The sequence below is a fragment of the Prionailurus bengalensis genome, chromosome A2, assembly GCF_016509475.1.
Source record: "Prionailurus bengalensis isolate Pbe53 chromosome A2, Fcat_Pben_1.1_paternal_pri, whole genome shotgun sequence".
In the NCBI taxonomy this organism is placed as follows: domain Eukaryota; kingdom Metazoa; phylum Chordata; class Mammalia; order Carnivora; family Felidae; genus Prionailurus; species Prionailurus bengalensis.
The window spans coordinates 39,006,568-39,031,074 of record NC_057348.1 but is presented as its reverse complement, the minus strand read 5'-3'; the positions used below and the strand labels follow the sequence as shown (position 1 = coordinate 39,031,074).

Below are 24,507 nucleotides of genomic sequence, written 5' to 3'. Positions count from 1 at the left end.
TTTTCACAGAATGGAAACTCAAATAACCTGTTGTACAATTAGTCATGAATACAGTCCTTGAGTTTTCTGCCCATGAACATGAGTATTGTCTAAAACATGTCTTCTTTGTAGCAATTAGGTCCTGCCCCCACTGTGCTTGGCTGAGTTCACAAAAGTGTTGTAACCTGTAGCTTCCCTGTCACTTCTCTGGCTCTTCTCTCCTGCTAAACTTTGTTTCCTGACAGTAATTAAAACCTTCTACCGCTTCCATAGCTACTGCTGCTCCTGGAACCGCATAGCCACCTGGTTACGTGGCTTGGCAAAGTATTGGCCTCCGTCACCATAGGGGCCAGGGCTTCTGCCTCCAAAATTTCCTCCTCTCATGGGTCCAGAATTTGAAGAGTGATTGCTATAATCGCCAAAGTCATTATTAGCTTCCACCACCTCCAAAGTTGCTTCCATCGTTACCAAATCGATCATAGCTGTCCGTGTTGTTGCCATATCCACCACCAATTCAACTGCTGCCAAAGCCACCTTGCCCACTGAAATTTCCTCCATGACCAAGGTTGTCATTCCCACCAAAACCACCTCCACAACCACCACCAAAGTTTCCAGAACCACTCTGACCTCTTTGGCTGGATGGAGCACTAGCTATCTGTTGCTTAGATAGGGCTTTCCTTACATCATACTTGTGGCCATTTACAATCTGGTATTTTAGGGTATTGTTGTTGTTGTTTTTAATTTTATTTAAATCCAAGTTAGTTAACATATAGTGTAATAATAGTTTCAGGAGTAGAATTTAGTGATTCATCACTTACATATAATACCCAGTGCTCATCCCAACAAGTGCCCTCCTTAATGCCCATCACCCATACAGCCCATCCTGCCACCCAACACCCCCTTTAGTAACCTTTAGTTGATTCTCTGTATTTGAGTCTCTTATGGTTTGCCTCCTTCTGTTTTTATCTTATTTTTCCTTCGCTTCTCCTATGTTCATCTGTTTTGTTTCTTAAATACCACATATGAATGAAATCATAAGATATTTATCTTCTCTGTCTTATTTCACTTAGCATAATACACTCTAGTTCCATCCATGTTGTCGCAAATGGCTAGATTTCATTCTTTTTGATCACTGAGTAATTTCATTGTGTAAACATAAACCACATCTTCTTTACCCATTCATCAGTTGATGGGCATTTGGGTTCTTCCCATAATATGGCTATTGTGGACAATGCTGTTATAAACAGTAGGGTGCATGTGCCCCTTCAAATCAGCATTTGTATCCTTTGGATAAATACCTAATATTTATCTATTTTTAATTTTTTGAGGAACCTCCATACTGTTTTCCAGAGTGGCTACACCAGTTTGCATTCCCACCAGCAATGCAAAAGTGTTCCCCTTTCTCTCCATCCTCACCAACATCTGTTGTTTCCTGAGTTGTTACTTTTAGCCATTCTGACAGTTGTGAGGTGGTATCTTTTTGTGGTTTTGATTTGGATTTTCCTGAGGATGAGTGATGTTGAGCATCTTTTCATGTGTCTGTTAGCCATCTGGATGCCTTCTTTGGAAAAGTGTCTGTTTGTGTCTTTTACCCATTTCTCCACTGGATTATTTGTTTGTTGAGTGTTGAGTTTGCTAATTTCTTTATAGGTTTTACATAGTAACCCTTTATCCAGTATGTCATTTGCAAATATATTTTCCTATTCTGCAGATTGCACTTAGTTTTGTCGATTATTTCCTTCTCTGTACAGAAGCTTTTTTCTTCACAAGGTCAACATTGGTTCATTTTTACTTTTATTTCCCTTGCCTCTGGAGACATGTCTGGTAAGTTGCTGTGGCCAAGGTCAAAGAGGTTGTTGCCTGTGTTCTCCTCTAGGAGTTTGATAGTTTGCTGTCTCACATTTAGCTCTTGCATCCATTTTGAGTTTATTTTTGTGTATGGTGTGAGAAAGTGGTCCAGGTTCATTCTTCCACATGTCGCCAGCCTGTTTTCCCAGCATCATTTGCTGAAAAGACTGTGTTCTTTCCATTGGATGCTCTTTCTTCCTTTAAGACTGGTTGGCCATACATTTGTGGGTCTGTTTCTGGGTTCTCCCTTCTGTTCCGCTGATGTTTGTGTCTGTTTTTGTGCTAGTACCATACTGTCTTGTTGATTACAGCTTTGTAACATAGCTTGAAGTCTGGAATTGTGATGCCTCCAGCTTTGGTTTTCTTTTTCAGGATTGCTTTGGCTATTTGGGGTCTTTTCTGGTCCTGAACAAAATTTAAAACTATTCGTTCTAGCTCTGTAAAGAATGCTGGTGTTATTTTGATAGAGATTATACTGAATGTGTAGATTGCTTTGGGCAGTATTGACATTTTAGCAATGTTTTTTCTTCCAATCCACGTGCATGGACTGTTTTTCCATTTCTGTATGTCTCCTTCACTTTCTTTCATAAGCTTTCTATAGTTTTCAGCATACAGATCTTTTATTTCTTTATTAGCTTTATTCCTTATGTATTTTATGGTTTTTTGTGCAATTGTAGATGGGATTGATTCCTTGATTTCTCTTTCTGCTGTTTCATTATTGGTGTATAGAAATGCAATCAATTTCTTTATGTTGATTTTATATCCTGCTGAATTATATCCTGCTGAATTCATCTATCAGTTCTGTCAGTTTTTTTGGTGGAGCCTTTCAGGACAATCTGGTATTTCTGAATGGCATTCTTGTGTACAGTCATGGTCATCAAATGTTACAAAAGCAAAACCTCTCTTCTTGCCACTGCCTCAGTCCTAATTTCAACCACTTCAATTTCCCCATACTGTTCAAAATAATCTCTCAGATGATGTTCTTCGGTATCTTCTTTAATGCCACCAACAGAAATATTTTTCAGTTAAGTGGGAAAACAGGCCTTTGAGAATCCTTACCTGAGGCAGCCCTCTTTGGTTCCACACCTCTCCCATCCACCTTGTGTGACCTTGCATTCATGGCTGCATCCACCTCTTCCACAGTGGCTTACGGGACCAACCCAGATCTTTCATTACCACACAGTCCGTAAGCGTTCCCCATTGCTCAGAACGGCCCCTCAGACTCTCATCAGTTGTTTCAAAGCTCGAACTAACAAGGAAGAGCTTTTGCAGCTGTTCAGGCTCTTTGGGGGACTCTGGCTTAGACATGCTGGTGGAGGGAGGGAGACTTTAATGACGCTTCCTTGGTGGCATCCACAGGCAGAAAGGCTAAATTATCATCATTTGAAAAGATGTTTTTCATACGTAGAAATTTGGTAGACATGGATATTTATTATAGGAACATTTTTACATGCTGGGGGACTAACATTGAATTGTAATTCACTGAAGACATTTAGACAAAGGCTGGCATAGTATGATGGAGATTGTGCCATTTGGTGATCTCATACCAAGATTGGCAAATTTTTCCTCTAAAGGCCCAGGTAGTTAATATTTTAAGCTTTGTGAGCTATGCCGTCTCTCTTCCAACTACACAACTGTGCCGCTGTTGAGTGAAAGCTGCCATAGACAGTATGTGGATGAATGTGGGTATGTTCCAATAAACCTTTATTTACAAAAACTGGCGGTGGGCCACATTTGGCCCAGGGACCCTTATTTGCTGATCCCCACTTGCACATAATACAAGATCAAGCTTTAAGATTATGTCCCTTTAGCATTCTGTCTCAAACTACATGTCCAAATGAGCCTTGTGTCCCAAGTAACTCAAGAAGGAATTGTACAACATGTATGCATATTCTCTATTATTGCTTCATTAAAGTTTAATTCTGTGACCAGACAGCCAGAACCAGAGTTTATGCTGTGAAGATGCGGGGCCATAGCACACAGCTGGCCAGGCTGTACCGTCCCAAAAGGCTTTCAGCCGCAGGAGCTAAGGGACATGGAAATCTAGCTAATGCTCTATTGGAAGGAGTGTCTTTTTCTAATTCTTCCATCTAGAGGAAGAGTCTTTTTCTAATTTGTCTGCCAGGAGGGATGTCTTTTGCTAATTCCGATAATGGCGCATGGAGTGTGCTAACAGAGGCCCTGTGAAGACCTAAGAACCTGACTCATATCCTTCCCATTTTTGTGGGCTACCACTTAAAAAGCAATCTTTGCATGGTTCTTTAATAAGAATTAATTGGAAACCATAGGGTTTGGCGCCATAATCCAGGAATAAGACACTTCAGGCCTGAAAGATATTAAGGGTAGCTGTTAACAATTGACTATTGCAACCAGAACATTGTGAGATTGTGTTTACTCTCTCTGATTTTGGTTTTAATAAACTGTCATGGACTTTAAAAAATCCTAGCCCTCTGAAATATTAGGGAAATTATATAGTTTACATAATGAGCCATTAATCTCAAGGGGATCCAATGCTGGCTTTGGACAACAGACAGTGTGAAGAGTCTCAGATTGCCTATACTCATTTTCCGATGAGATTCACCATTAAACTGTGATCAGTTGTTTAGGAATTGTGTTTAAGATTTGCTCCTTCTTCATATGACATCAGTTAAACCTATTATAATTTGTTAAGAAAAATGCTGACATCGACTTGTTTTCTTTACTTCATAGGGTTAATTTTATTATTTTTATTATTAAAAATTCTCGTAGAAATTAAAACAGTGCTAAAATATATAAAGGCAAAACTGAAGTCCCCTGTGTTTTCTGACCTTTGTGTATTGCTGAGAAATAAGTGTCCTGAGTCAGAGCTATAAAAATATATCTTTGTACGTTTTCTTCTGGTATTGTTTTATTGTTGTATTTAAATCTTCAAGGACAATTGGTCCTGTTTTGGGGTATGTTGCAAGGTAGGGATTTGGCTTTTCCATCTAAATGAGTAACCAGTTTTCAACCACTGATTGACTACTACATTATGTTAGTATCTAGGAGAAGTGCTTTATGTGTATTTCTGTGGTGTCACACTCTGAAAAAGGTATTCATCTCAAGGGTGGAGATTTAATTGAATCAATAAGTTTTACTGCCTCATCAAGAACATTCATAAGTGAAACTGGTATTTTTTTTTTAACTGTAAGTGGCCTAATGGGGGTGAATACAATAACTGTATCCTCAGCTTGGTTCTCTGCCTTGGTTTGTGTTAAGGTACCATCAGCTGTACCCACCATTGTCTTTGTATCATCAGTGCAAATGTCAACACAGTGAAAAAGGAGAAAAAGCAGATCGTGTTTTGGTATGATTATGAATATCATTTGACCTTGCAGACCTTCCTGAAAGGGTCTCAGAGGACCACTGCAATGGTCTACAAGTTCGATGAGAATAAGAATTCTGCCTATCTTGCTAGTCATTGAATCCCCAGTGCCTGGTACATAGGAGGACAATTAATACTTATTGAATGAATATGTGTTGCCACCTGTATCAATTAGCTTTTGTTGTAATAATTACATATAGCAAGTAACTATAAAATCTCAGTGGCATTATAAAAGTAAGCATATTTTACTCCTGCATGTGCTGGTTGCTTGGGATTCTCCTGGTCTTGGCTGGGTTTGTCTGGGCAACTCTGCTTCTTGCTTCTGGTCCATGTGTCAGCTGGACTCATTCAGTGCTTAGTCTCTCATCCTTCTTGGGCCAGTGAGCTAGTTAGGGCCTATTGCAGAGACACAGAGAGAAACCAGAAACACATTGGGCCTTTGAAACCTTGGATGAGGCCCTGTCACCACTACCCATATATTTTTGCCCAGACAAGTCACATGGCCAAGCCCAGAGTCAAGGGGCAAGAAAGGATTCTTTGTCCACAGTAAGGTCATGGCAAAAATGTGGATGCAGAGAGATAGGGATGGAGAACTGAGACCAAACTTCTAATAGGGAGACCAACTCTTCCCAATTTGCCTGAGATTTTTCTGGATTTACCCCTGAAAGCGCAACATTTCTAGAACCCCCTCAGTCCCGAAAAAACTGGGAAAGTTGGTTACCGTAACTGCTCCCCAATATATTTCGAGCTGTAAGCAAGTTGAAAATTGTATGATGTGGGAGCTGGTCCCATTTAAAATTTTTTCTCAAGCACTATAGATGAAAGTATTTAATAGAAAACAACTGGTTATAATTGGGGAAGGAATAAATGTTTCATAATTATTTTAACCCTTCACTAAGAAAGACCTATTCCATGTATATAGAACCATCAGGTCAAACATTAATATAGCACATTTTACTTGAACACATTTTTAAACTATATACTAAGAAAATTCAATTTTAAATGTATACATACTATATCATTTATATGTGATAAACTATGGTAGCAATCTCTTATATTTTGCAAATATCTTTTAACATTTTCTTCAATTCAGTTCATTTTTATATCCTTAATCATAAAACTATAAAAACAAGATGATATTGTTACTGGTACCATGTAATTATGTAACAGCTCATTGGGCAAGAAAGAGCACATTTAAAGGAGTGAGGTAAGCAAAGGATATTTTGGAGGTATTAATGACCTTGGGTATCGAAGCTAAGAGACTGAAGCAAATTTATGGGGTTACATTGCATCTTTAGCAGTTAAAACGCAAGAGAGAAATAATAAATCAGCTGAATCGTTGTAAGAAAATTGAATATTGTGTAGAGAGATTAACAGAACTACACAGGAATTGCGAGACGTATATGCCTGTTGCTGGGAATGGTAATGAAAGTATTGGAAATGAATGGTTCTGCATCGTCCTTGAAATATCATTACCTGTTGTTCAGAAAGACCTGTTCCCATTTGTATTTTTCCTTAATGTAGTACATGCATTTGCATCCTTGTTTGGTGAAATTGTTTGAAATATGTCAGAAATGTTCTCTAATTCCAATTGAAAATAACAATGTTCTGGAAGCTCAAAAGAGACTTTTAAAGAAAATCACTGGTGCTTAAAAATATGCCCTTTTAAAAATACAGTATTGGAAACCAATGAATCCGCTCTTGCTCTCAAATGAAGATGAATATGTATTAAAAGGATTGACTACCACTACAAAAAGACCTCGATGAAAATGTATCAAAAATGAAATAATAATTAAATATACATTATATGGTGGGAGTATTTTCATTCACTATTGTTCTTAGCACCGATGATTTAATATTTAATACACAAGAAAAAAGCCTTATACTCGAGCGCAACAAAGATCTCTATATAATGAAGTCAGCTGCCAATGTCCTATTTTTTTGGAGCAACTCTATTCAGCAAAATCCGAGGACAGCAAAAATATGTGGATGGTTATAACATTTATCATTACCACAGCCCTAGAAAGTTGATAGAACCGTCCTGATTTGACAGATGAAGAAACAGGCTCAGAATGGTTAGTGTTTAGGCGATCACACAGCTTGTAAGTATCAGCATTGGAACTGACACCATCAGTCCGGTGTCCATTGTTATTGCATCTGTATCCCACTGGGCTGTAGATGGGCCCAAAAAAGTACCTCTCTTAGAGGCTTTTCTTAATGTCCCTCTGTCATGCACATGCCTTGCTTTTGTCTGTTCAGTATTCTTCTGATGAACAACTCCTCCCCTACCATGGAGTTCTCCTGGGTGGGTCTGGTAATGATAGTGCCTGCTCCCATAAACATACATGCACCCATACTCCTGTTCTCCCTCATGCAAGGTTTTGCTGTCACTGGACTGGGCCACTCACAGTACCCGTTATTTTTCCATGAATTCATCCTTTCCATGAATTTTCCAAATTGGTATAAGACAGCTTAATTAACCAATCTCTCTCCCTCTCTGTCTCTGTCTCTCTGTGTCTCTCCCTTCCCCTCAATAAAATGTAAGCAATTAGTCCATGTAATATCAGCTGCCATTTTTCTGACTCCACCCCTCAAACTCCCAACACAGTCACTAAAGAGAGCCTGTTTGCATTGAAAGACTCAGTCTAACACACAAAAAGAAGCAAAGATGAGAGGTGAATAGATAGAGAATCCAGAAGGCTCTGTATGATCCCTAGATCTAGCCATGCTGGACATGAGCCAATAAATTTTCGTTGACATGAGCCAATAAATTTTCTCCTTGGATAAGCTGGTTTGAATTGGGTTCCTGTAACTTTCAACTAAGAGGCTCTTGACAACTATACCTCTCTCTTCTGTGCTCCTGTAGCCCTCAGAGCCTGTCTTTATGGTATATGTATTCATATGTGCACCATCCTTCCCCACTAAATTGAGAAGTCATCTAGGATAGACACTGTGTCTCATTTACTTTGTATCCCCAGCCCCTTGCATAGTGTCTAAACAAAGTGCACATTCATTATTAGAATCTAGTCAAATTAACAAGAAACAGATAAACACTCCAATAAAATATGGTCAATAACATGTTCAGGTATATCCTAGAAGAAGAGTCCTGAAAAAATGCTCAACCTCACTGGTATCCAAGAAGTACAACTTAAAGTCACAGAAATATCATCTCACAGTCACCAAGATAGGTAAAATGTTGAACTCTAACAATAAATATTGGTGAAGATGTGGGGAAACACACCCATAGGTTCTTTGTGTTGAGTGTAATTTGATAAAACCATTTGGAAAGCCAATTGGTCAAAACCTAGTAAAATTCAAAGCATGCATACCACTTAATTCTGTGATTCCACTTCTAAAAAAAAAAAAAAAGAAAAGAAACCTTAGTGCATGTGAACAAGGATCCCCACTGCAGCCTTTTGGAAAAAATGAGAAAGCACCTAAAACTCCACCTTCAGAAGATTAAGTTGTAGCCATGCCTATCATGGAGTACTCCAGAATAGTTAAAATGAATGGAATGGATCTACACGTATCAACCCAGATCCACAGAAATATGATGATGTATGTGGATCCTGAGAAACTTAACAGAAGACCATGGGGGAGAGGAAAGGGAAAAAAAAAGTTAGAGAGAGGGAGGGAGGTAAACCATAAGAGACTCTTAAATACTGAGAACAAACTGAAGGTGAATGGGGGGTGAGGGAGAGGGGAAAGTGGGTGATGGGCACTGAGGAGGGCACCTGTTGGGATGAGCACTGGGTGTTGTATGGGAACCAGTTTGACAATAAATTATATTTAATATAAAAAATGCATATACTGGCTACGTTTTGATGAATTACTTTTTCTCTATAGAGTTTTTGTCCCTTCCTTCCCCCCACCACCACCAAATCAGGCAGTAGTTTTCAATTTTTTAATTTCCTAGGGGCTCCTGGGTGGCTCAGCCGGTTATGCGTCCAGCTTCGGCTCAGTCATGATCTCACAGTTTGTGGGTTTGAGCCCCGTGTTGGGCTCTGTGCCAACAGCTCTGAACCTGGAGCCTGCTTCAAATATTGTGTCTCCCTCTCACTCTGCCCCTCCCCTGCTCACATTCTGTTTTTCTCTCTCTCAAAAATAAATAAACATTAAAAAATGTAAATAAATACTTTTTAAAATTTCTTAAAAAGAGAAATATGATGATGAGTGTAAATCAAATTGCAAGAGGATACGTGGAAGGTGATACCATTCACCTGGGTTTTTTTTAAATATGAAATTTATTGTCAAATTGGTTTCCATACAACACCCAGTGCTCATCCCAACAGGTGCCCTCCTCAATGCTCATCACCCACTTTCCCCTCTCCCCCACCCCCATCAACCCTCAGTTTATTCTCAGTTTTTAAGAGTCTCTTATGGTTTGCCTCCCTGCCTCTACCTTCCCCCCCCCTCCCCCTCCCCCATGGTCTTCTGTTAAGTTTCTCAGGATCCACATAAGAGTGAAAAACATATGGTATCTGTCTGTCTCTGTATGACTCATTTCACTTAGCATAACACTCTCCAGTTCCATCCATGTTGCTACAAAAGGCCATATTTCATTCTTTCTCATTGCCAAGTAGTATTCCATTGTATATATAAACCACAACTTCTTTATCCATTCATCAGTTGATGGACATTTAGGCTCTTTCCATAATTTGGCTATTGTTGAAAGTGCGGCTATAAACATTGGGGTACAAGTGCCCCTATGCATCAGCACTCCTGTATCCCTTGGGTCAATTCCTAGCAGTGCTATTGCTGAGTGATAGGGTAGATCTATTTTTAATTTTTTGAGGAACCTCCACACTGTTTTCCAGAGAGGCTGCACCAGTTTGCATTCCCACCAACAGTGCAAGAGGGTTCCCGTTTCTCCACATCCTCCCAAGCATCTATAGTCTCCTGATTTGTTCATTTTAGCCACTCTGACTGGTGTGAGGTGATATCTCAGTGTGGTTTTGATTTGTACTTCCCTGATGAAGAGTGACGTTGAGCATCTTTTCATGTGCCTGTTGGCCATCTGGATGTCTTCTTTAGAGAAGTGTCTATTCATGTCTTCTGCCCATTTCTTCACTGGATTATTTGTTTTATGGGTGTGGAGTTTGGTGAGTTCTTTATAGATTTTGGATACTAGCCCTTTGTCTGATAGGTCATTTGCAAATATCTTTTCCCATTCCATTGGTTGCCTTTTAGTTTTGTTGACTGTTTCCTTTGCAGTGCAGAAGCTTTTTGTCTTGATGAGGTCCCAGTAGTTCATTTTTGCTTTTAATTCCCTTGCCTTTGGAGATGTGTCCAGTAAGAAATTGCTGCGGCTGAGGTCAGAAAGGTTTTTTCCTGCTTTCTCCTCTAAGGTTTTGATGGTTTCCTGTCTCACATTCAGGTCCTTCATCCATTTTGAGTTTATTTCTGTGAATGTTGTAATAAAGTGGTCTAGTTTCATTCTTCGGAATGTTGCTGTCCAGTTCTCCTAGCACCATTTATTAAAAAGACTGTCTTTTTTCCATTGGATACTCTTTCCTGCTTTGTCAAAGATTACTTGGCCATACATTTGTGGGTCCAATTCTGGGTTCTCTATTCCATTCCATTGGTCTATGTGTCTGTTTTTGTGCCGATACCATACTGTCTTGATGATTACAGCTTTGTAGTGGAGGCTAAAGTCTTGGATTGTGATGCCTCCTGCTTTGATTTTCTTCTTCAATATTACCTTGGCTATTCGGGGTCTTTTGTGGTTCCATATAAATTTTAGGATTGCTTGTTCTAGCTTTGAGAAGAATGCTTGTGCAATTTTGATTGGCATTGCATTGAATGTGTAGATTGCTTTGCATAGTATTGACATTTTAACAATATTCATTCTTCTAATCCATGAGCATGGAATATTTTTCCATTTCTTTGTATCTTCTTCAATTGCCTTCATAAGCTTTCTATAGTTTTCAGCATACAGATCTTTTACATCTTTGGCTAGGTTTATTCCTAGGTATTTTATGATTCTTGGTGCAGTTGTGAATGGGATCAGTTTCTTTATTTGTCTTTGTGTTGCTTCATTATTAGTGTGTAAAAATGCAACTGATTTCTGTACATTAATTTTGTATCCTGTGACTTGCTGAATTCATGTATCAGTTCTAGCAGACTTTTGGTGGAGTCTGTCTGGTTTTCCATGTATAGTATCAGTCATCTGCAAAAAGTGAAAGCTTGACTTCATCTTTGCTAATTTTTATGCCTTTGATTTCCCTTTGTTGTCTGATTAATGATGCTAGATCTTCCACTATATTAAACAACAGCGTTCACCCAGATATTTAAAAAAAATGGGCTTTATATACTATTCCACCTAATTTTAAGTTTAAAATATCCCTTAATAAAGTTTAAAACAGTATGTTGCTTATTGTCACACAGAATGTAGTAAAAGATAAAAACAGATGAGAAGAATAATCTGCTTCAGTGCATTTCTAAGAGAGAAGAGTACGAAAGAAGTTTCCATGAAATCTATAATGTTTTACTTAAAGGTTTCTTGTTTTAATTTTTAATTTTTTAATTTGTTTTACATGTTTTTTTATTTATTTAGAGAGAGAGAGAGTGGGACAGAGGGAGAATTTTAAGCAGGCTCTGCACTGTCAGAGCAGAGTCCGATGTGGGGCTTGAACTAATGAACCATGAGATCATGACTGAGCTGAAATCAAGATTTGGTGGCTCAACCAACTGAGCCACTCAGGCACCCCTATGTTTATGTGTTATTTCTTTGGGGAAAAAATTTATCTGAAGCAAATATAGCAAAATATTAAGAGCTCTCAGGTCTAGGAGACAGGTAGATACTTTCTTACGTGTTAAGAAAAGAACTTTTTGAAGAATTATGATTCAAAAAATCAAATATTAAAAATTCAAAAAATATTTTAAAAATAAGTAATCCATGTTCACTTAGTTAGTTGTTGAGGGACTGCTCACCCCAGACCCATTTTGCTACAAGGGAGGAAAGCAAAAACAATTATGGCAGGAGGAGAGGAAGGAATAAAAATCCTTCAGTGTTTTATAATATACAGCAACCTCAACTTGTGTTGTTAGCCACTTAATATAATAGAAAAGGGCATCTGAATTTCTGTACTGCAGATTTTCTGAAAGCCATGAGAGTTTACTTTTTATTTATTTATTTTTTTTAGCTTTCACCATTACACAAAATCCCATTCACTGGAACCAGGATTCCATACCATCTGCCTCCTGGGAAACTCTGATAATCTGCTGGCCTAAAAGGTCCAGGTATCTGAAAGTGGCAGGTCAGCGAGGTTTTACAAAGGCCTCTCTGAAGACAGTTTACAACTTACCCTTTTCCAAGGTAGGAAAGTTAATTTGCTATTTATAGGTGCCAATGTTTATGGTCAAAACACTTCCAATTTTGTGAGCAATTGATTTAATTGTAATAACTTCTATAACCCAGCGGTCTGGACCTGGGCCAGCCACCAACATTCCCTGACAATGTGCTTACGCTCTGGGAGGCTGAGACCCAGCCCTGTGAGGCTGGAGTAGAAGAGAAGGCAATCTCTGTGCTTCTAGGTCAGAATGTCTGCAGAACAGGAACAAAAGCACATATGTCAGAGTCACAGAAAAGCTAACAGAGCGGCTGCCCTTGGAGTAACTTGGGGCTGATCTTGCCCTCCTCCATGAAGCAGTGGGGGAGGGGTGCTGCATTTGGGGTGTTTGTCTGGGCCCTCCGTCCCACCAATCCATATAACAGGGCATGGTACAGAGGAGCCTGTGGTACAGCAATAGAAACACTGTGATCCCTTCTCAGCCTCCAAAGTTGTGCAAGGGGGCACTGCTGAGTTCTTTGGGGTAGTTTTTGTTTTCTTTTCCACCAAGGGAAGAGGCAGACAAAAGGAATCTTACCTCCCCCAGGAGAACCAGCCACAGAAACCGTGGTATGCCATGGCCACATCAGGCAGGTGAGTTCACAACAGAACAGCATAGTTTGGCTCTTAGGTTGACCAATGAAAGTAGTACAGAAGGAGGGACCTTGTGTTCTTTGGCTACATGACCTGATGCCTACCTTCAGAAAATGAGAAAACAAAGATAAGAACACACTGCAGAGAGCTTGAAATTGAGGGAAACAGGGGCTGTTGATGCCAAATACACTTCATGGAATCCAGTTTCCCCACGGAATCTGTTTCCCCACGGTGGAATGTGATTAAGACACCTGGCCTGATTCTCCATCGAAACTAAGAACCCAAGAGCCCAAACTTCCTGTGTCTGGCTTGGTTCATCACTAAGGTAACAGAATGAAGGAAACAGTGGACCTTGATTTGTAATCTACCTGGGCATTTTCCTTCTGCTTCAGTTGTGTTTCACATACATCTGTATTGGTCTGTGTTATCCCTGAGTTACACCTACACATCTGGGAGAACACATAGGTACTTCCTGGGGCACAGGAGACAGGGTGACCCTCTTAAAATGTATATATCATCAGGTCACCTTCGGTTCAACATCCTGTTGTGACATCTCATTCAGAGCAAAACCCAACGTCTCTACCATAGCCCTCGGGCTCTGTGCAATATAGACACCTTCCACCAACCACTGTGCGCCTCGAACCTCACCTCCTACCCTCGGCTCAGTCACTCAGGCTAGCTGTGGCTCTCCAGCACAACAGGCACATGCCAACCTGGAATGTTCTTCCCCTGATACCTGGATGGCTTGCTTCCCCATTTTTCTTCAAGTCTTTAATTGCCTGTCACTTTCTCTTCCCTGGCCATTCTCTATAAAATTGCAACCCTCAGCTCCAGTCCCCACACTACACAGACGTATCTCTTTACCTACTTCATTTTCTCCAAGTGTGTACCACCATCTGACATTCTGCATGCTGTAGTCCTTTGCTTAATATCTGTCTCTCTTCCCCCCCCACCCTCCTAGAGTGTTCATTTCATAAGTGCAGGGACTTGTGCCTGTCTTGATCATTGCCATATTCTCAGAGAGAAGACGGTGGCACATAGAAAGTGCTCAAATATTTATTGAATCCATGAAGTACCTGAAAGAAAGATGTTCATTGAACCCAGAAGATGGAGCAAAATACAATTTTATCCGTTAAGTCACGTTCTAATGGACACCTGTCACCCACCTGTGTTTCTCTCCCAGGGTTCCTGCCCGTGTTGGATGAACAAGATGAGGTCTTTCATTCCCTACCTAATTCTTGAGAGAAAAGCCTTCTCAGAGCAAATAAACTTTTCTTGCCAACATTGACTGCCTCTTGAGGTTTAACATCAATGTGTAGTTATGCTATTAACTTCTTGGCTTTTCCGTCTGTCTAATGAAAGACTATGTTCTTAGAAGAGAGGATGGGGAGAAGAGAAGAAGGGGGAAGAGAGTCCCATCAGGTCACATCTTTGTATCTCACAGACACAACTACACCAAACAGCAAATACCAATCACTGTCCATGAATCTCATGAACAAGTATCACCAGAATAGGGACTTTCAAATGTCTTTGATAGCTAAACATTTAATATTGAGATCCAGGACACATGCACACAGGCACATTTATATTTCTGAAACAAAAGATTTATGAAACAGTATCATTATTTGGAGTGTGGCACTCTTGACATTTTGCATTCTATTCTATTTCATTTTTTAAAAATGCCAATCTTGATCTTTGACTTCGTTTCATAACCCAGTGGATCACAGACCATAGTTTAAAGACCTCTGGTCTCAACTCTGAGCCCTTGAACTAGAATGTCACATGCATCTCTGCAGTCTCTCAGATAAATGTGGAACATACAGTCATTGCACGTCACCATTTTCCTGCTTCATGCACAAGTGTGGTGTAAGTAAAAAATATGATATAAACGTGGATGTATTTTTTAAGACCTTTTATGTCTAAGACAGAGATGTTGTATTATACATTATGAGATATTTTAGTAGAATAATTGAAAATAACTATAGTACCAGGTAAAATGTTAAATGTATAAAATATTCCTTCACCATGAGCGGTTTCCAAAGCCTGCACTCTTGTGATTATTACCAGATGACTGTCACTTTATACTAAACGAATTTACTGAGTGCTCTCCCTCCTTTTCTTCCTCTCTCTCTCTCTCTCTCTCTCTCTCTCTTTCTCCCCCTCCCCGCCCTGTCTCCTTCTCACACACACACACGCACGCACACACTTTATTCCAGCTCTCAGAACTCCGGCACTACCTTGGAGTAGCACTTGCTATGGAACTTTGTAAACTAAACACCAATCACTGAAAGGGTGAATTGTCTATTGAAAAAGCAGTTATGCCTACTGGAAAAAAATGTTCAAGAAGGGGGGAGCATATGAAAGTATACAAATTTTATATTAGATCGTGCAAACAGACAAAAGCAGGTGGCTTTGACAGGCTGCAGCTTGGATCAAGTGGGATTTTTTTTTTTTTTTTTTTTTTTTTTTTTTATCAAGGGCCCTCCTGATTCTAGGACCACCACATCATTTTTACATGCTGACTCAGACCGTCCTTACATAGTGTGTAAAGGAAGTAGGCAGCTGTTGTGATTCTCATTATGTGTTTGTGTAAACTGGGCCTCCAAGGAGTTAGTCACACTGGGGAAAAAGCCTCTTGTTCCCAGTTCCAGTTGCAGGAAGGAACCCAGCCTCCGTGCTGTATGTGCAGTGACATCGATTGCTTTATGGTTAGTAGTGCCAAAGAACTGGAAACAGGGTGGAGTTGGTCTGGAGGGAGATGGCTGGCCAAATAGTAATATCTATACTACAAAACGTTATGCAGCTGTTTTAGATCTGAGCAATGGCTTAAGTCTGAGTTTACTCAGAAAAGCAAGCTAGAGAAAAAGAAAAATATATATAGCATAATCCCATTTTTTTTTTTATTTAGAAAGAAAGGAACATGCTATACAGTATTTAGGTAGAATTACCTATAAGTGTTCATAGAAGGTTGTTGAAAAATAAAGACAGATATATACTAAATGATCACTCTTAGTTACTTAGGGAGAGCTGGCATATGGGCTTGCACAAAGGGGATGACAGGGTGTATAGGTGGCTTTTTTGTTGTGTAATTACATTTCTTTCAAAAAGTAATATTTGAGAATTTAAAGATTCTGACAGAGGATATTTAAAACAGTCAAAGAAAAGTACCTTTCTTCTACATCTGTGGTAAGTCAGGTGACCTTCTCAAGGTCTCCTACGTTGAAAGGGAGAGCATCAGGACCGTCATCCATGTTTTTGACCCCAAGGCCGCACCCTTTCCTCAAAGCTACAAGCTGCCTCTCGTGTATCAAGTGCATGTAAAACTTTGTACCCCTAAAAGTGGTATTGGGCTGAACACACATAGTGAAGAAGAGAATAATGCCACGTAAGAAAATGGCCCGAATGATTGTTGTTACCGCACAATGTTTAATGCAAATTTAAGCATGCGAGTCAGGTACCACACTAGCTGTTGAAGAAATGTAATGCTGACAGTATTTGGCAATAAAATAATAATCACTGTGTGTATCTCTGATGAAATGAGATTTAATCCATTTGAGCTCCTAATTGTCTGCCACACTACATTAAAGATGGATACCACTATTGTCTCCACTGCTCAGAAATATGAAATTCAAAGCAATATGCACATTGTCTTGAAATAAGCTAGCTTAATGAACCAGCAAATTAGACCTTTCTATCTCTTTATTTAACATCCAGTTCCATGAATTTATCAGAGTTCATTACAAAGGTGCAATATTTAAAGAAATGCTGCTAAATTCATTTATGATTAGAACTAATGACTTTGAAAAAGACTTCTCATATTTTTAGAGAGAGCCATTATTTATTATTGAATTTATATGGCTTTGAGTAATAAATGTTCAATCTTTTCTCCCTTCCTTCTGTTATTTATAGTTTGAATTCTGTAATACAGCCTCAAAAAAAAAAATCTCATGGAAAGAAGTAAACTTTTACCTGCAAACACAGCAATGGCGTTCAGGAAAACAATGGCAAAGCTTGCTTCTTGACCTGTGACAGGTTTTCAGTGGGTGGGTGAAAGGGAACTTGGCCCCTAGGATACATTTGGCAATGTCTGGAGACATTTTTGGTTGTCACACCTGAGGGGGGTGTTACTTGCAGCTCTTGGATGGAGAGCACAGATGCTGATGAACACCCTACAGTGCACAGGACAGCTCCTTCATTGGTTAATTATCCCGCCCTAAATATCAGTCCCAAGACAAAGAAACCCTGACCTAGGTAAATGGGTCCCATTCAAAGAATGTTCCATTTTATTCGGTATTTTCTCATATGAGATCACTTTTCATCTTGTCACATAGATTTAGAGGAAGACCAACTAAAAGTGTGGATCTGGAACACATGATTTTTCCCCCTAATAGTTAAAGTAATAATGACTTTAGCATCTGCAATAAAGACAACAGCGTTGAGGACTAGAATAGAACCCTAGAAATATAGATTAGAGAAATGACTTTAACTTGTCCAAACTTTTGATATATTTTCAAGGGGATAGCTTGGCCATTTTGAACTAAAAGCATCTGGCTATCTAATGGGTTCCAAGATGTTAGCATTTTAGTCCAAAAATGCTTAAAAGAAACCTGCTTGGGATTCTCATTTAGATGAGAAGGGTCTATCTCCAGCATCAAGAATGATGGCAAATAATGGGAAGATCACAAGGTCTGATTCATTGTAACTTGCATTTACCTAGAACATTATTTATGGTCAGTTCAATGTAGCAGTTCCATACTTTCGACAGAAGTAGATTTGATTTCAGTATTGCTGAATTTCTCTTTTAATGTTCTAGTCTCAGCTCTTTAACTTGAATCTGTCTCTCTGCATGCATATGGAATCCAGTTAATTTGATAAAATTTAACTTGGTATGTTTAGTATGCCTGTGATAACAATGATCAATGTTTCTTTAAGCCTTATGTATTTAAAGGCAAATAGAACCATTATGAAGTGGCCCAATGAAGAAGGATGAAGAAATGGAAATTCTCCTCATCCAAAAGAAAATAACAATCAAGAATCAGAAAATAAAAAGATTAGAATCCCAATTAGCTACGCTTCTTGAGAACTAGGGTGTTTTGAAGGAAACTTGGTTTGATATCTAACATATGTTGGTAAATTCTTCGATCTCATTAAGTAGAATGAATATAATTGAAGCAGTCATAATTTAAGGGTTGTGTAACACGGCCTTTTTTTTTTTTTTTTTTTTTTTTTTTGCAGCATTTCTTCTAGTGAGGGAAATGGTTTACTGGTTATGTGCTTGTCTTGTATTTTCGGAACAATAAATGTTACTAGCACGTCAAGTCCGTGATTTTCCTATAACTGCTCTCCAATATAACAAAGTAGGTCTTGATGTTAGATCCCAGTCTATTTAGAGACAAATATCAAGTAAAGTACACAGGTAGGGCAAAAATTATGACTGGTACACAAATGAATGAAATCCTAGGGCAGTGGTTCAGAGTCATCATTCCGCATAGGGTCCCCCTAAAGCCCTGCCATCTTAACTCCTCCACCTCCACCTCAAAGTCATCATTCTGAACATTTTCATTATGTAGCATTTTGGATGAACAAAGTAATAGGGATAGAGGTGTAATGGCCTCGGCATGTCATTACATTGGTTTTTACAACCAGTAACTCTTATTGTTCACTGGGCCCTTGTGATGATGATCAGTAACATTTATATAGTGCGGACTACATGCCAGGATGTTGTAAGGATGTTACTTACTTGGTTTTGGGTTTTGTTTTGTTTTTTAATTCATTTAATCTACAAAATAACCCCATCTAATCAGATGCAGTTAGTCCTTGGTGAAGCTGGGATTTGAAACCAAGGATCTCCCTCTGGAGTCTGTACTCTTGACAACTATGCAAAACTGGGTCTCTTGTGAGAAAAGGAAGTGCCACACACCGTGTCAAAGGCTTTCACATATTATTTAACCCTCAAGGTAGTCTTCTGCTGGCCCTCATTATCTCATTGACTACATGCAGTCAATGGGGTGAATCAATTCGTTTCTCACTAAGTTGTTTAGAGGGATAAACTTCCAATTACTCAAGACTTCAAGTCAGTGAAAATGAAAATGAGGAAGACACAAGAAGAGCCGTAATGATGTGAAAAGTAGAATTTTGATGAACGTTTATTCCCCATCTCATCGTTTTTAAAGCTCATTCTTTCTGTATGGCTATAATGTGTTTATACATCCAGGCAGTATCATGTGATATAATTTATAAATTATATTATATTATATTATATTATATTATATTATATTATATTACATTTATAGGGGATGTTTGAGCAAATATTTTATACTGATGGATCCATATTTTATAGTTACTCCAGATATTCTCCCTGTCTGGGCCATTCCCTTGGCATACACAAGTCAACTTGGAAACTTACATTGTCTTCTTATAGCCTGTATATATGGACGACTTCATTTGCTGTGTACATTTAAATCCACTTTCACAGCCCATTGTCACTAATGGCTGGGAGTGTCTTAGACATAAAAAAGAATATGTCATTTTGAAGTTTCATCCACAAGATGAAATCAAAAACAAAACAGCTAGTCAATTTACAGAAAAGATCACATTGCTTAAAGGAATCCAAGAGGTTAGCTAAGTGAGCCATTTGGATATTCAAAGTATCCACTTCACAAATATTCATATAGCCTTATGCCAGCCACAGCAGAGACAGACCCCATGTGTCTGTCCTCAGGTTGCTAACAGTCTAGCCCAGTGGTTAAAAGCAGAAAAGCCTGGCTGCATGACCTTGGGCAAGTTATTTAGCCTCTCTGTGCTCAAGTTTTCTCACCTGTACAATGGAAAACAGTAGCTACCTCAAAGGGTTATGGTGAAGGAGTAGATAAATTAATAAATATGAAGTGCTTAGCACAGTGGCACCCACAAAGTACTATTTTCTCATTACTGTGTGTCATGATTAATTTTGTGTGTCAACTTGGCTAGGCTGCAATGCCCAGCTATTTGGCTTGAGAAGGTATTTTTTAGATGAGATTAACACTGAAATAGGTAGACCTTGAGTAAAGCACATTATCAAAAATGTGGATACGTCTTATCCAATCACTTGAAGGGCTTGACAGAAAAATACTGACCTCCATATATACATATGGAATCTTATGACTATAAAGATGGATGGATGGGTGGAATCTTATGACTATAAATACATATAAATATAAAGATGGATGCATGGATAGATGGATGGATAGATAGATAGATAGATAGATAGATAGATAGATAGATATACATTCTATTGGCTCTCTTTCTCTGGGGACCCTAACTAATATACTACAGGATAATGTAACTAGTATTTCCAAGCCCTTCATACATATTATTTATCACTTTGAATATCTTCTCACTTATTCTTCATAAAAGCTGTATTACCCGCATTTACAAAGAAGCAAACTGGCCTAAGAAAGGCAAGTGACTTGCCCAAGGTCCATCCAGCTGGTACCTGACAGAGACAGGTGTCTCCCTCATATCCCCCTTCCTCAAGTAAATGCTGCCATTGTTTAATTTAGGGTTAAAAAGTTAGGGTTTCCAGTTCTGGGTGGAGTGATTTGTCTTCAGCTTACCCACAAGGCTGGGTGACACAGAAATATTGATGCAGCTGTTTTAAAACACTTTTCAAGCTATTGAGAGATACTAAATGGCAAATAATAAATTCCTGAAATGCATTTTGCCTGCCTTTGATTGTAATTCTTGCCTGAGTTGAACTGCAGAACTGTGTTAGTGAAGCTATTCACAATATTGCAGACAGAAGCCAACTAGACAGGAAAGAGTGTGGAACCCACAGAGTCCCCTTATTACAAGAGCTGTCTGGCAGAGGGGAGCAAGTGTAACATCTTAAGTGAAATTAGTCAAGGTTCCAAGAAGACCAACTGTGCTTTCGAGGGGAACAAATATCTTTTGAGATAGATGGGAGGTTCAACTCTTTGAGAACGGACTTCCATGTCCTGTCGTCTTATCAAGGGAGCATATTAGCGAATTGGCAAATCCAGTCAAGCGTCTTCCAGTAAATAACTCTGATCCTTGAATGAAGCTTATCTGAGGGCTCACCAAAGGCATCTAAATGAGTCCTAGAACCATCAGGCAAAACCAAATTAGCTAGCGTTCAGAAACAATTTCCTTTTATGTGCAAAGCTTGTTCTTAAAAAAAAAAAACAAAAACCTACACAGTTCAGAAGAGCTGTAAGGAAATATTTTTACAATCTGTTCCACTGGTTAACAGATTGAGTTTAGCCTCAGCTGGTGATTTTTGTCTCCTTAATTATGGGCAATAACAACACTTTAAATTGATATGGCGCTTTTAACTTTGCAAAAGATGGTCAAGTTCATTTATCAACTGATCTACTTTGTTGTACTGTGCTATAATTTTCAACTGATGGTCCAAGACAGCAGGCTAGCACATTATACAGAAAGACATGCTAAGAAGAATTGTCAATACATCTTTTTTTTTTCTAAACAATTTAAGTGATGATGACATGATCTAAAGAAATGTATCTGGTACAATTTATTTAGTCCCCAAAGAGAAAATATCTACATAAAAGCAAATGAATAAAGAACACTAGATAATATTAAAAAAATTGGTGGGCACCTGGGTGGCTCAGTTGGTTGAGCGTTCGACTCTTGATCACGTCATGATCTCACGATTGTGGGATCAAGCTGCAACACTGGGCTCCACACTGAGCATGGAGACTGCATAAGAATCTCTCTCTCCCTCTCTCTCTGTCCTTCTCCCACTCATGCACTCGCTCGTGCACTCTCTCTCAAATAAATAATAATTTAAAAAATTAAAAAAAAAATTTTTTAATTTCACATGCGTGTTCTAAGTATCAAAATGCAAACCCAAACCAACTAAGAATGATTGGGGAATGAATTTTGCTGTGCATTTCTCTCTGTGAGTCTAGGTATTGAGAGTTTACTGTGTTTTAATGATTCCAAAAAATACTGGAATAGGATTAAGAGCAAGGGGCTTAGAACTGACTTTTGAAAGATACATGCTGTGCTTGGCTATAGAAGCATCTTTATTTGGTTTATTAAAAAAATTCATATACTCACTATAATAAGGAATTGATAGTTAGGTTGGCAAACCCTTCAACTGTAAAAATTGCTAAATGGTGTTTAAACCAGCAGGAGAGGCTTTGTCTATACATTTTGTATTCCTGTTTTGAATTGTACGAGATAAGATTATGTGCCATATTTTTAAATTATGTGACAAAGGAAGGCAAAAGTCTTAAAATATATGAGGCTCTGAACTTATATTTAGATGTTTCACTTTTTAAAGAGACAGGTTTGTAAAATCAAATTGATAGAGACATGCTTACACAGTTTTCGAAGGTAAATCAAAGAGCTAAAGCTATAGAATGTGGAATTTCTATCTGGAAATAAGATATGAAGATAAATTAGTCAATGAGAGGTATGTGTATACATAAAATATGTACTGGATTATATTCTTTTGTGTTTGAAAAGAGAAAAGGCATTATCAAATAACTATATGTTATTTGCAATATGTATATATATGTAGAATTAACTGTTATAGCAAGGATTTTTACACCAAAAGTGCAAAAATTCTGTGATTAGTCACAGTTTATACTTCATTTGGTCTCCATCCATTGTATCCCATCATGCTAACCAATCCCATTACAAATTTGGTCCTGCACTGACTGATCCAAGCACCAAACTGGAAGCTTGTTCTCTTTCAGTATGCTCAGCAAAATTACTGTGGTCATTGCCTATTACCCTGAGAATGAGGTCTCTGTGTCTTTCTGTAAGTTCCATGAGTTCTCTATCTGTAATGGCAAAAGGAAAAAAGAAACCCAGGGCTACCGTATTGTACAACTGCAGGGGCAACATTCACATTTTAGTCTAAGTGAATCCCTAGCACTGTTTATATAGACTGCCATGTGAGTGGTGCATTTGGAATGGTGCAAATGCCCTCAAGTTAGGTTAAGCCCTAGAAATTAACAAAAGTGGGTGAGGTTATATCAACATAGAGCATTTCCTGCTGTTTGATATTTTTCTCTCCACCTTTACAAGGGCCAAAGACTTCCATCTCATCTTCCTGGCTTTGCTTGGCACTGCAGTTTAGGCATATAATAGGACAGACCAGATTGGAAAATCCAGTTGACCTAACATCGGCCAGGCATCCACACCCTGGCCCAAACAGCTGCATCCACAGAAGTGGTTTCATGTGGTTCAAATTTGCAAAAGACAGAATCTCTGAGAAAAGTGTATGGATCGGGCAAGCAAGTTGGTCACTCAGCTTTCTGTGGTTACATAGATGATGCTGGATTTTGTCAGGAGAGTCTATACTCTGTAAGAATATTCCTGTTATGCAGAAGTCATTCACCCTAAGATAATTACCCTTCCATGACAGTAAACATGCAGTAGACTTTATTATTTATTTTAAAATATTTGTCTCCTCTGAGTGGGAGTGGATTATAGTTTCCTGTCCCACTAAAGTCAGGCTTGGCCATATGACTTGCCTTAGCCAGTAAAATGCTAGTGAAAATGATGACTGTCAAGTTTTGAACAGAAGCTGTAAGAACCATCATGTGCTTCCCCCACTGCTCCTTTCCTTTTACTATGATAGAAGCAACATGTTAGAAAGTCTTTCCTGTAGTTTAGGTAGAGTGAGGAGCTAGAAGCAGATGTGATGCTTTCTGCCTTTTGATGGAAGTGTTTATCCATTAATATTTAATGCAATTATCCATATGATTTTGTTTAGATATTCTGGGGTTTTTTCTGTTTTCCCCTCTGCCTTTTGTTCCTCTTTTCCCCCTTTCCTGCCTTGTTTCTGGTTATATTGTGGAAACTCTTGCTTCTATTATATTCCTACAAAGAGTGTTGATGATTTTGTTTTAGCAGGCGATTAACTTGGAAAGAGTCAAACAGTGAACTCTGTTGCCTGTGGAGGATCGCAGCTCACATCTCAATGTGCTTCTCTTAGCGTTCCCGCCCCCCCCACCTCTCACAAGCTGCTTTAAGTCTGCCTCACACATTGTTCAGGGGTCAGAGACTTGGACAAAGTTTATGCACAGAAGTGGTGGCCCTTTTGCTCTGCCTCTTTTCTGGGATTCCCTCATTACTTTCCAGCAGCAATGACCAGCTCAGAGCCTGTGATTCCTCAAGCCAGAAAGAACAGCAGGTTTTCTATTCGAATTTGAACCCACCCATGCTACTACTTAAGCTTAATCTAACACCACTGAAAGGGGAAATTCCTGTTATCATCAACTCTGATGATGACTCTTACAAGTTTTGACTCCCTAAATCTGTCTGCTTTTGCTCACTCTCCAGAACCTTCAGTAGTTTTATTGTTGTTGTTGTTGTTGTTTTGTTTTGTTTTTAATGTATTTTGTTCAGAGTTCACAGTCATTATTTGCAGGAAGA

At 38.8% G+C, this 24,507-nt stretch overlaps 1 pseudogene; it reads right to left on the bottom strand.

The window, feature by feature from the left end:
• Positions 1–227: 227 nt before the first annotated feature.
• Positions 228–3,135, bottom strand: LOC122486408 (annotated as a pseudogene).
• Between the last annotated feature and the right edge of the window lie 21,372 nt (positions 3,136–24,507).